The sequence below is a fragment of the Scylla paramamosain genome, chromosome 12, assembly GCF_035594125.1.
Source record: "Scylla paramamosain isolate STU-SP2022 chromosome 12, ASM3559412v1, whole genome shotgun sequence".
NCBI lineage: Eukaryota > Metazoa > Arthropoda > Malacostraca > Decapoda > Portunidae > Scylla > Scylla paramamosain.
Genome location: NC_087162.1, coordinates 3844551 through 3857500, shown reverse-complemented (window position 1 = coordinate 3857500; position 12950 = coordinate 3844551). Strand labels below are relative to the sequence as shown.

Below are 12950 nucleotides of genomic sequence, written 5' to 3'. Positions count from 1 at the left end.
AGCAAAATATCTGAATGCCGTTCCAAGAATGAGAGGACACCCACGAGATGATAAGTGGTGTTCATTTACTGGAATCCCCTTGGGAAATACCTGCCTGATTAACACCAGCCATTATAAATGTAAACAGGTACTGGGAACTTGCAAGACATTCTTCAGCTTGTGTTTTCCTGACAGGTAATTAAATGAAGAAGGTAGTTTTCCTCTCCTGATCCTAACAACTCATGCATACAAATACATACAAAACTGAAGTACCACCTGAATGGATGAATGAGGTGACTGGACAGAGGTGTGAGTGAGTTCCTAAGTTAAAAAGATAATAAGAGTTAAGTGATCCTGCCAAGAAGAAAGAAACAAAGTAACCGGAGACTTAACAAGGTTTTAGAGTGTATAACATGGATCCTCTCTTTCATCTTGCCACTGACTGACCACTAAGCATTTAGAGGTTTAAGTACATACTCGTACATTCATAAGATCTGATATGAAGCTTATGTTCAATCAATGAATCATAAAACCTATTGGTAAAACTTATTGCCAGTAGCATAAACTGTTAATTTACGACAAGCAATCGTAACCAAAAGCAATGACCCCTTCCATTATCTACCAGCTGTTATCAGAAAATTGGTGACATATGGGCTGGTTTTACAGTCGCTCTTTTTCGTTCGATAGCTAACTAACAAAACCCCTACAGCTCATCGGTTTCCACAGTCAACTTTGACCGCTGCTTTTCGTTTGAGAGCGTACCAAAAAAATAGGAACAGGTAAGACAGTAGGGCCAATTCCACAGTCACTTCGTAAGCTATCCAACAAAAACACTCCCCATGTTGGTAAGCTCTCGAACAAATAGGAGGAACGTCTTCTTTAAGTAGCTTATCAAGAGACTGGAACTAACCCATAATTCAGGAGAGACAAAGTTAAGTCTAAAAAGTGAAGTTGCTGTTCCTTTTAACCTCAACAACTTGAAAGAGAATTTACTTCCTGAATATCCTAGCATGGCATCAACCTGAGGAACGAACACCCGAGGCCCACTAATCACGCACTTCCCACTGGGGCCTTTTTAGGTGCACGAGTCCCGCAGTAGGAGAGCCAGACCAGCCACACAGCAACGGTGAGACGTGCTTGGTATCATGAACACTCGAGAATAGAATGAGGGCGTAAGAAGAAACATGTAAGGACGTATAGTAGAAGTAGTTTTAGTAGTAGTAGTAGTAGTAGTAGTAGTAATAGTAGTAGTAGTAGTAGTAGTAGTAGTAGTAATAGTAGTAGTAGTAGTAGTAGTAGTAGTAGTAGTAGTAGTAAAAGTATGTCGATTGATTGATTGATTGAGAGAGAGAGAGAGAGAGAGAGAGAGAGAGAGAGAGAGAGAGAGAGAGAGAGAGAGAGAGAGAGAGAGAGAGAGAGAGAAACTCACCGTGACTCCTAGACATTCAGTTCCCCGGATCCAGCAAGAGGTCACACTTTTCCTTACGTCGCCGCCACGCTTACCTGTGCTGGGGAAATAAAAACATCAATATATATATATATATATATATATATATATATATATATATATATATATATATATATATATATATATATATATATATATATATATATATATATATATATATATATATATATATATATATATATATATATATATATATATATATATATATATATATATATATGGTGGTTTTGAAAGATACAACGGAACAATGAATAGGAAGGCATGCGAGAAAGGAGACACGAAAAGAGAGACAACCACAAAAAAGAAAGAAATAAGATCCACATTATGTTTTCTAGATATTTATCTGAATCTAATCAAGAAGAAATATAGAAATCATAAGAAAAGGAGCTAAATTTATTGATGGTATATTCTGAACCACGGTGAAGAGAATTTTACAACACGAAAATAATAGACAGTGCTTGACTGATGGCAAGGGAGGCAGTCAGGGTGGCGGTGCAGGAGGACGTGATGGAAATGGACATAAATAAAATAGCCCTGTGTGACTTGGGGCCGTATTCTGAAACACTTTAGTCTCTCAGCACCACTATTTTCAAAGGCCACAGGAATGATCAGCCGGGTTCTCAAGACTATTTCTCTTGTTAATAATGTTGAAATCTTATTATGCTTCCACTAAAACCATAAAAAAAAAACGTCCTTAAAAAACCCGTGTCACTCCAACCTGAGCCTTTTGAAAGTAGTGGAGATGCGGCGCAGAAGTTTCACAATATGGTCCATAACCCTTTCACTGTTGTGGTTTGTCTTTGCTAATATTGAGAGCTCTGTTAAAAATGTTTGCATGGATACATATAGAAATTTTTTTTTTCTTTCTAAGCTACAGAACTATTTACGGAAGTGAAGCACATAAGTGTCTAAAAAATCGTTCGTGGAAACAAGAAAATACGAGTATTTGTCCACCAGTGAAAGGGTTAATGACGCGAGTGAGCTATGAAGGTCATGACAAACCAAAGTACTGCAGGTATTGATTTCCTCCATTTAAGTTATGAATAACTATAAATATACTGAAGATGCATTTTTACTGCAATTCCTACCTCAATATAATCCTCTACCCTGTCACCATCCCCCAAACCTCTCTCTCTCTCTCTCTCTCTCTCTCTCTCTCTCTCTCTCTCTCTCTCTCTCTCTCTCTCTCTCTCTCTCTCTCTCCTGAATACCGTAACATTAGTATTTATAATATCCAGAGAAAAACAGAACAGTAGAGAACAAATTGGGTAGTAGGACGCCATGAGCAGTCCTGTACAGGTAGATAACGTTACAGGATTATGCAAGATGCGTGGTGGACTGGAGTCTCCCAGGAAATAAATAAAAAAAATAGTGTGAAAGAATAAATTTACGTCCTTTCCAACTGACTTATTCTCTCAGGGATATTACGTCTTTGTAGTTCCGGGTGTGGAAACCTGTAGACTTACCCTTGCCGATGACAAACATATTCGCAGGATTCTGAGGCATATTCATAACCACTTCGCCCTCTCACCACGAGTGTTTTCAAAGGCCACAGAGATGATCATCCGGGTTCTCAAGATTGTTTCTTCTGTAAATAATGTAAAAAATCTTGTTAATCTGTCACCAAAACTGAAACAAATTCCCTTAATAGCCCATGTAACTTCGGCACGACTATTTTCAAAGGCCACAGAGATTAATAGCCGGGTTTTCAAGACTTTTTCTCCTCTTAATAGTGTAGAAATTTTGTTAATTTGTCATAAGAACCGTAAAAACACCTTTAAAACCTGGTGTCCTTCTAACTAGAGCCTTCAGAATACAGTGGTTGTGAGGCGCAGAAGTGTTTCAGAATATGACCCTCGATTAGACAATTAGCACTGTCACCTGATTTAAGTACACTTGTTACTCTTAAGCTATCTACAGCAAGCTAATTCCTCGCATGGACTCGAAAATAACTTACTACAAAGCTCTATTATTGAAGGAAAAGTTAATATCTAATACAGCATCTAATGAATACTCTTAACAACACATATATCATCATTCTTGACAGTACCTATTATGTCCCTCGCCTCCCAAGGTTGCAGAGCGCCGAAGGGGGAAAGACTGGTAGAAATGAAGAGGGATGAGTCGAGGAGGAATATATAATGATAAACACGAAAACAAACAAAGGAAGAGAGGAAAGGACTCTATAGCATAGGGTTGACTTGTGACGTGGTGTAGAGAATGCTATGGAGAGAAGAAATAAGTGGAATGGAAAGAGAGAGAGAGAGAGAGAGAGAGAGAGAGAGAGAGAGAGAGAGAGGAGAGAGAGAGAGAGAGAGAGAGGAAAATGGAAAAAAACAAAATAAAAGGAAGAAGGAAGATGGAGACACGTAGGCAAGCAGATAGACAATACGAAACGAAAAGAAGAGAAAAAAGAAAGAATGAAAGAAGTCAAAGAAAAAAACAAAGAAATAACGAAATAACGCAAAGAAAAGAAAAAAACAAAGAAATAACGAAAGAAGGCAAAAAAAAAGAAAGAACGGAAGGAGGCAAAGAAAAGGAAAAAAGAAAAGAAGGCAAAGGCAAAGAAGATGAAAAAAAAAAACAGGAAGGGATGAGGTGGCCAAACTTTAGATGGTAACGTAACCTTCCTTGAGGGACTCCAGGACCGTGACACGCCTGAGCTCCCCGGGGCCTGGCGGTACTGGGTGCAGCTCCTCCACCCCTCGAAGGGCGCCGCTAAGAGGGTGTTTGAGGCGAGCAATTACCGTCCCCTTCGTGATTGGCAGTGACCGGGGTGCACGTGACGTAAGATACCGTCACGGAGGATTTAAAAGGGTTACTCCAAGGCTGACAAACAAGTAATTCTATTCATTTTGTACCTTTTTTTCTTCTTTTTTTCTTGGCCAGTTGTATTGCCAGAAGGGAAAAAGGTTAGGTGTGATGAAGAAGACCTCAAGATGGAAGAGGGGAAGGTGGAATGAGTTATGTAGGTAATTTGTGCCTCCTGAGGGAAATAGCCTTGGAAATATAAGTCCCTGGTAGATGCTGCTGTGAGAGCCTGTAGGAGGTTTAGCACTGCCATCTTCAGCCTTACACATTCACCTCCTCCCTACTCTTCCCTCTGGCAGTTTTTTTTTTTTTTAATTACTATTATTCGCTATCGTCCTTTTCTTTCTAGCTTTTTGTGTCTGGATACCTTTCTCCTTCGTTTTAAACCTTTTTCCCGTTCTCTTTCTCTCTTTCTCTCTCTCTCTCTCTCTCTCTCTCTCTCTCTCTCTCTCTCTCTCTCTCTCTCTCTCTCTCTCTCTCTCTCTCTCTCTCTCTGTCTCTAACTCCTCCTTCCCACCCCTTCTCCCTTATACTTTTCACTCTCTCTCTTTCTGAAACAATGGGAATAACAACGTTTATTAGCAAGAAGGTACTGCAGGTGCACACTCACGTCCTGCACCAACACACAGGCACGTCAACAGAATAACTTAAGCGTATTTGGGAACGGGTAGGTACTTCGTTGGACAATTAAGACTCATCTTCATAAACTTTTCCACAAAACACATCCTTGAGAAAGAACTCGTTTCGCTTTCTTTATAAGGTGTGTCAAGGATTTCCTGCAGGTTGGACTCAAGTATTTGTGTACACCCTGTTAAGTGTTCCTGTGTGCTTTTGCCACCTGGGGAGAGAGAGAGAGAGAGAGAGAGAGAGAGAGAGAGAGAGAGAGAGAGAGAGAGAGAGAGAGAGAGAGAGAGAGAGAGAGAGAGAGAGAGAGAGAGAGAGAGAGAGAGAGAGAGAGAGAGAGAGAGAGAGAGAGAATCGAAAACCCAGTAATGATAGAATAAAAAGAAGAGCAGGAAATTGGGAAAGACGGAGCAAAGCAGAAAAAAAAAAGAAGAGAAAGAAAGAATAGAGTATCTTATCAACTCTTCTGAATGCAAAGAAACTCGGGTACGTATCTGGACTTGCTAAAATGCACACAGGGGCCAAATTCACACACACACAAAAAAAAAAAAAAAAAAAATGAGGAAAACCAGCTATCGTACATTTCAACCCCTGGACACGAATTTCTCATTACTGTTTTAGAGTACCGAGAAAGTAACCAGCTGCACAGGGCCCCATATCCTTCACAGACAGATAAGGTACAAAGTGCGGTGCATAGCAAAAGAGTAAAGCCTTGGAAACCTGTACATACACACCAAGGTCTACTTCTATTACTTTTATTCTTGTATTCACCGTTTTTACTCCGCAATTGGAAAGGCCTTGGATCTCATTTCACTTGTACAGGAATATAATTTTTGGGATTCGTACTTGTTTGGGAGTCACTGTAAATATACCGGTTCCATTCAGGTGAACAGGTGAAGGGCGGTACACGTGCCGTAAGGCGGAATGAGCGGGTAATGGATAGGTAGGGGGAAAGTAATGGAGAGGTGAGGAGGAGTAGATGGATGAGGGAAGAAGGATGTACAGGAGGATGTTCTCTGGTTGTTATGTTCTCAAGTTTTTTTTTTTTCTTCACGTCCTTCAGTGTTTCGAAAAAAAAATGAGGTTGTTTTAGCAATATCTTTATTCATGTTATTATAAGAAGTAATAGTCGACCTAAACCTTTCCTTGTTCCAGTCTCTATGGTTATTCCTCTCTTTGTGTTCTCGGAAACGATATGGACAAGAGTAAAAATCCATAGATGATCATGAAAATCATTACTTTTTAGAACTCTCACAGAACTAAGAAGCTTCATCTGCATAAGAACATTTAAACATAAGAAACTAAAGGAAACAACAAGAAGTCATCTGGTTACACGTGGCAGATCCCGTATGAAACATACCTGTCTGTTTCCACCTATAATTGTCATCCATAAATTTGCTTAATCATCTTTTAAAGTTCCCTAATGACTCAGCACTAACAACCTAATTACTGAGTCTGTTTCATTCATCTACAACTCTATTTGAGAATCAGTTCATCCTATCTCTTTTTCAAATCTAACTTGGTCATGATTGAATCCATTGTTCTTTGTCCTGTCTTAATTACTGACCCTGAAGGTTTTCCCTATGTCATCCTTGTTATGTATTTCCCTGTAACTCTTAAGGACATCCACTAGATCCACTCTTATCCTATGTCTCTCTAGGGAATGTCATCTTAATCGTTTCATTCTCCTTTCGCAAGGTATAATTTTCATCTCTTATATCTTTGTCTTATACGTACATAACACACATATCAAATTTCCATCAACTTCCTCCCCATATTGGAAATGACGCGTTGAACAGAGGCAATCTATAGATGATCATAAAAGACATGCTGGTTATTTTTATTTCTACGAGTAGACACATTGAAGATAAAGAGACTGACACTTCAGTGGGCATTTTCTTTTCTAGTTTTTTGTTGCCCTTGGTTGTTCCCTCTTACATAAAAGAGAGAGAGAGAGAGAGAGAGAGAGAGAGAGAGAGAGAGAGAGAGAGAGAGAGAGAGAGAGAGAGAGAGAGAGAGAGAGAGAGAGAGAGAGAGAGAGAGAGAGAGAGAGAGAGAGAGAGAGAGAGAGAATGTCCTTCTGGCATTTCTCTGTACATGACTATAAAAACTCACTACTTTTAGTATTTACAAAAAAAAAGCACCATAAATATTTAAAAAAATGAAACAAAATGAAAGAAAACTTCCTTCCAGTACTTGTCCACCTAGCAAAACAAACGTTAATTACTCCCTGGGCACTAATTAAACGAGGAAAGGTGACGGCACTCAGGTAAGTGTGCGCCAGGTAAGGCAGCGCCACTGGACGTCCCGCTGAAGGCCGCAGGGTGTGGAGCCCTTACTTAGAGTGTTAAGTGTTAAGGTAAGCCATGTGAAGACTCAACTGCTATGGTCGCCCCTTGTTAACGTTGGGATCACTAATAAATTGTCTGGATGGAAATAAAGAAACAAATATGAGGTTAATTTAATCTTGCTAAGCCACAGAAGAAAGTATTTAAGAGGCTGTAGTGCGAAAAATAAGTTTTTTAAAAGCTGCGAGTGATTATGGGAAAGAATGGCTGGCAGTGAAAGGGTTAAGGCACGTTGCTAACTAATGAAGGATGTTTCAAAAGGAGACAGTAAAGTATGACAGAGTCTATAAAACGGTGCAGTAAAGAGGCACTACGCTGGCCGTCACTACCGCACCGTAACCATTTCATCCTCGTTAGTAACCGCCCTCACCACATTCCCTTCCATCCCGTACTTTTACATCCAGCGTTCCTCTTCCTCTCACTCTATCCTCTCACTCGCTGTTCACTCTCACTGGTCTTCTGGTCCCTTCATCCTTTTTTTGTCTGTTCTTTTTAATTTTCATCTGCCTGTGTTTGTTTCTCTGTCATTTCTGGTTTCTTTTTTTTTTTCTTTTCTTATATCCCATCAGTTCCCCCTTCCATTCCTCTCGGCAGTGTCTCCTTTGGCAGCTCACATTCCAGGTTGACAAGTTATAAATTCTCATCAAATAAACCGAAAATGTTGTGACCCTTCCACCATCAAACAATTTTTCCTATAATTATCTGAAATTTTTTAGACACATTTTTTAACTACAGTCTCCTGAGTAGTTTGTAGCCTAGGAAAGACAAAAGTGACATTCTATTCCCTCTTTTCTGTGTGTGTATGTAAAATATTTCTTTTTTACAGTGTCCTGAATGATAACGAAGGAGGGCAACAGGAGTCAGGGGATTAATATGCGGACTGCGGAGGACTGAGAAATGCATCCAACACTCGTCTATTATTTCATTATCTCCCTTCACATTAACTGTCCGAGTATCTTCACCTTTCCCCAGTCGCAAGCTCTGGTATGTTCCTCACTTCACTCAGGCACCATGCGATTACGACTTCACTTTCCAGGCGTCATAGATCAGCCAACAGACCAGCCAGTGAGTCAATCAGTCACGGAATGCTCCCTTGTAGTGTAATGCTCCACTGGTGTAGAGAGAGAGAGAGAGAGAGAGAGAGAGAGAGAGAGAGAGAGAGAGAGAGAATAAACAATAACAACGGCAATATTTACAACACACACATGAAAACAATAAAAATAACAATACGTAAAGAAAATAAAAAAAAAAATTTGCAGGCAATGTCCAACACGAAAACAATAAAAAAAACAGCACCTGAACACAAAATAAACAAAAAAAAAGCATCCAGTATCTAACCTGTAAACAATAAAAAAAATAACAACAATGCTTAAAAAATGCAAACAATATCTAACATGAAAACAACAAAAATGGTAATACTTAAACACACACAAACTAATTTCTAAAATGCAGACGAGCCAATGTCCAACACGAAAGCTGCAGAGACAACAACACTTAAACACCTCACCTGTACCCTCATCCTTACCTGTACCTGTACCTCACCTGACGTCACAGTGCCGGTGGGCTCGATCGATCAAAAACAATTACCATCACATCAACTACGTCTACTGTACGAGTTATTTTTTCCTTTGTGTGTGTATTTCCAGCTCCCGAAATAACAAGGACATCGTAATTACATGAAGCACTTAAACTCCAATCTACATAATGACCGTAGTGCATTTGCGTGGGGGGTAGAGTGAGATATCGGCGCATCGCATACTCGTACGTGAAGAGGCGATAAGGAGTGCTCGATGACCCGTTTTCTACACGCTATATAAGACGAGGAGATAACTGAGGTGATACTAAGACAATTACCGCACACAATAGCCGCCTTCTTTCCCTCGTGTCCCCGTCGTGTTTTGCTGCAATGGACGGTGTTCCATTACAGGCAATCAACAGGTAAGGAGTCCAGATAAATGAGCAGACACATGTTGAGTCACATCACGTCTCTACGACCTTGTAATCTAAGCACTTCACTCAGCCGGTCACACTGCTTCATGTCAACAAAGATAGTCGTGTTGGTGTTAGTGTCATCAATCTAGGCTTGTTTCTGGGATAAACTTCCTATACATCACTGTTTCTTATAGCCTTCCTTCCTTCCCTTTTCCTCCACGCGAAGAGAAGTTAGCGTGTACCGAAGAAGGGAGGGGACGCGAGGAGAAGAGTGGAGAGGGAAAGTAAAAAAGAGTGGGTAGGTAAGGAGACAAGGGGTAAGAGACAGTACATCTCTCGAGCAAGTTTATGAAAAGTAAAGCAGTAATCTTTCTTGCCTTGTCGCCCACACGCACATGCACGGACAGAGACATGGTTAAACACACACGCACATACACTGACACAGACACACAATGGATGCACTAACCAAGGTCGCAGTTTAACCATAACCATGATGTTGTGTGTCCTTTTTTTCTTTTTTGTGCTGCGTCTTAATGCTTTTCCTCACGTAACTGTGTGGCGCTGAGTTTAATCGTCCCCGCAGCACGAGTCTCGCTTTAATCACAAGGGTAAATAGGATCGCGGCGCACAGGTGTTAGCGTGTGGCGGGGGAGTCCTGCCTCGCCCGTAATTCTCCTTAATAACACCTGCTCTGGGTCGGGCAGCAGGCGCACGGAACACTGCACAAGGTCAGCAGGTGCAGAATGATGTAAAAGGAATATTAATCGACAGCTTTCAGAGCAGCGGAGTACGCATGAGTTTACCGCCACCGCCTCGCCGCAGAGTTTGGGGAATAGCAAGTAGTTCATCACCTTGAAGTCCCGGGCCACTGACGCACCGGGATTAGTGATTACGAGGACGGTGATGAGCGGATTAAGGAGTGGATTTGATATCGGATTTATGAATGAGATTACGGATTGGGGAGCGATTTGACGGAAAGATTAACAAAAGGAATTCAGGCACCCACTGATGGACGGTTCTTGAGACGACACGAGACATGAGACGACACGAAACGAGACGAGGCGAGCGATTTGACGAGCAAAATGACAAAGGAATTTAGGTATCATTAGATGTACAGTTCTAAAGATGTACTTACGGATCGATTAACGGACGGATTTACGGAAGGATTTAAGAGTGAATTGATAGAAGTTACAGAAGGGCAAACAAAATGATTTACAGACGATGGACGATGAACGCACTAACAAGCAGATTAACAGAGAGTTTACCGGGCGCATTAACGAACGGACTGACGGACGGACTGACAGTTGGATGTACGCATAAATAACAAGAATTAATATCTAACCCTCTTTTGGGGATAAGATTTATTTTGATACAGGTGACGACGATATTTAAGTAACTGAGAAATTCAGCTATTAAATCGGTAGCTTGCTGTGATGTCCATGTAAATCCCTGAATCCCGTATATTGTGTAAACTTGTATGTAAATCCTCCCAACTTAGAAATTATATGAAAGTTGTTAACCTTAAGCCTTGCGGACCTTTAAATTCCATAAACTTTTAATAATAGATAATTGTAAACCTTGTAAATCTTGTGAGCCTTTAAACCCTGTAAACTTGTATATCATGAAAACTTTATTTACCTTGAAGAATATGTAATCCTGAAAACTTTGTAAACTTTGCGTGGCCGTAAATCACGAAAACCCTGTAACTCTTGCAAATTTTGTAATGGAAATCTTATGTAAACCTGTAAATCATGAAAACTGTAAACCTTGTCGACCTTGTGAGCCTGTAAATCATGGAAACCGTGTAAATCTTGTAAATCCTGTTAATCAGTTATGTAAATCTGAAAATATGTAAACTTTGTAAACCTCGCAATCTATGCAAACTTTGTGAAACTTGCAATTCATGTAAATTTAAATCTGTAAGCCATGTGAAGCCTGTAAACTTGTAAACATGTAAATTTTATAAACTCATAAACTTTGTAAACTCTGCAGGCCTCGTCAACCAGCAATCGTGGGTATGTCTGAGTCAACACACTCCGTTACTTCCGAAGTTTACACAAGTAGCGCATACCAGGAAATATAGAGTATACCACGTAACAGGTTAAAGTTTGTTTGTGTGCTTGCTTGCCAGTCCACGTGCGTGTGTGCGTGCATGAAGGCGTGAGTCAGAGGCAAGAGGTATAGCCAGTTAGGTAATCACAAAGACACACCTCTATAATCCCCGCGTGTGCTGCATTAAGCTTTATCATCGTCTTCTTATCGCTTTGATATCGTCTTACCTTCGTCGTTCACATGTCTTGCACAACACTCACTCCTTACGCCCTCAGCACCACTCAAGCACTTTCTCCCTGGGCACTCGAGCGGTACTTCATATCGAGGGTCACCTTCACACCACCTCCTCCCTCAAACTGGTTCCTTCCGGGCCTATCTAGCTATTCCTTGGTTCATTGGCCCTCGTGAGAAAGGTTCATTTCATTTCCAGTCGCATGGTAGATGGTTTCAAGAATAACATGCACGAGTAACTCAATGCAATGTGGAGGTGTGGAGAATGGAAAGGCTGCCTGTGTGTGGTGGAGGGGATAGGTGTGTGTGGAGGGAGAAAAAGTGTGTGTGTGTGTGTGTGTGTGTGTGTGTGTGTGTGTGTGTGTGTGTGTGTGTTGGTGGGTATGGGTGGGTGTGGTGTGAGTGTGGGTGTAGGTGTGAAGGTCAAGGAGAGATGGAAGGGAAGAAAAAAATTATCGTGAAGGACAAAAAAGGAGGAATAGTTAAATTTAGATGGACAAGGAAGTGACAGAAGGAAAATATGAAGGTATTTAGAAACAAAAAAAAAAGCTTTGAATTGAAATTTACTGATAGAAAAAGGGGAAGGGGGAAAACTTAAACGGAAAGAATAACCTAAAGAGACAAACAAAGTAAGACGCCTCAGGAGAACTTTGAAGGAAGAGTTGACATGGGGTTGATTTACAGGAAAAGGAGAGTAAGTCAAGGAGTGGAAGGACACTTCAAGAAAATAATCAGAAGGAAAGAGTAATCAAAAAAACCAGGGAAGGGTAAGGATAGTTTACAGACAGTGAAGAAAAAAAAAGGAATGTGAAGAGACAAGAAGTTAACAAGGGATTAGTCAAGGTGGAGGGAAAATGAGGAAAATAAAAAAAAATCGTTGGGCTAAGGAGGTAGTGAGAGTGTAATATAATGAAAGAGGATGACAGACAAGGAGTGAAGGACATTGCCCGTACAAAGACTCACTCAAGACTCAGCTGCCTGCCACTCACTCAACAAAGAGGCAGACATCAACAAACAAACACTATTATTTTCACATCTTACACCGAAGCCCCATGACGATCTTCCCTCTCCCACCACCCTTTAGTAGACGACCTTCATTCTGACTCTCTACATGACGACCTTCCTTCTTCTTACATCCTCGTTTTTCTTCAAGTTGTCCCTCCTCCGCCTCCGACAACCCTTTCCATCTCACTGTACCTTTGACGAGAAAAAAAAAAGAGAGAGAAAAACGTCTGACGGATAGATTTATAGGCAGCCATCTGAACACAGAAGGGGAAAAAAAAATATATTAGACAGGTAGACGCAGCGACACACCTTTAATGGGCCAGACGCTGCTCCCTAACTCAGTGGTACACAGCGCTCGAGTATCACTTAGAGGAGGTTCGCGTCGCACAGGTTGCTAAGGGACTTCCCAGATAAACAAATAGTGTTTTTTTTTTTTTTTTATGTAAGGGTGGTACTGGCCATGGGTAACAAAAAAAGAAGAGAGGAAAATGAAGCCCCAC

At 40.7% G+C, this 12950-nt stretch overlaps 1 long non-coding RNA gene across 2 annotated transcripts in view; it reads right to left on the bottom strand.

The window, feature by feature from the left end:
* Nucleotides 1–12950, bottom strand: part of LOC135105542 (uncharacterized) — a 122261-nt gene that overhangs the window by 55909 nt on the left and 53402 nt on the right. For both annotated transcript variants that reach the window (XR_010270893.1, XR_010270892.1), the window contains exon 3: nucleotides 1409–1482. This is a non-coding gene — a long non-coding RNA (uncharacterized LOC135105542). The remainder of the gene's footprint in view (nucleotides 1–1408; nucleotides 1483–12950) is intronic.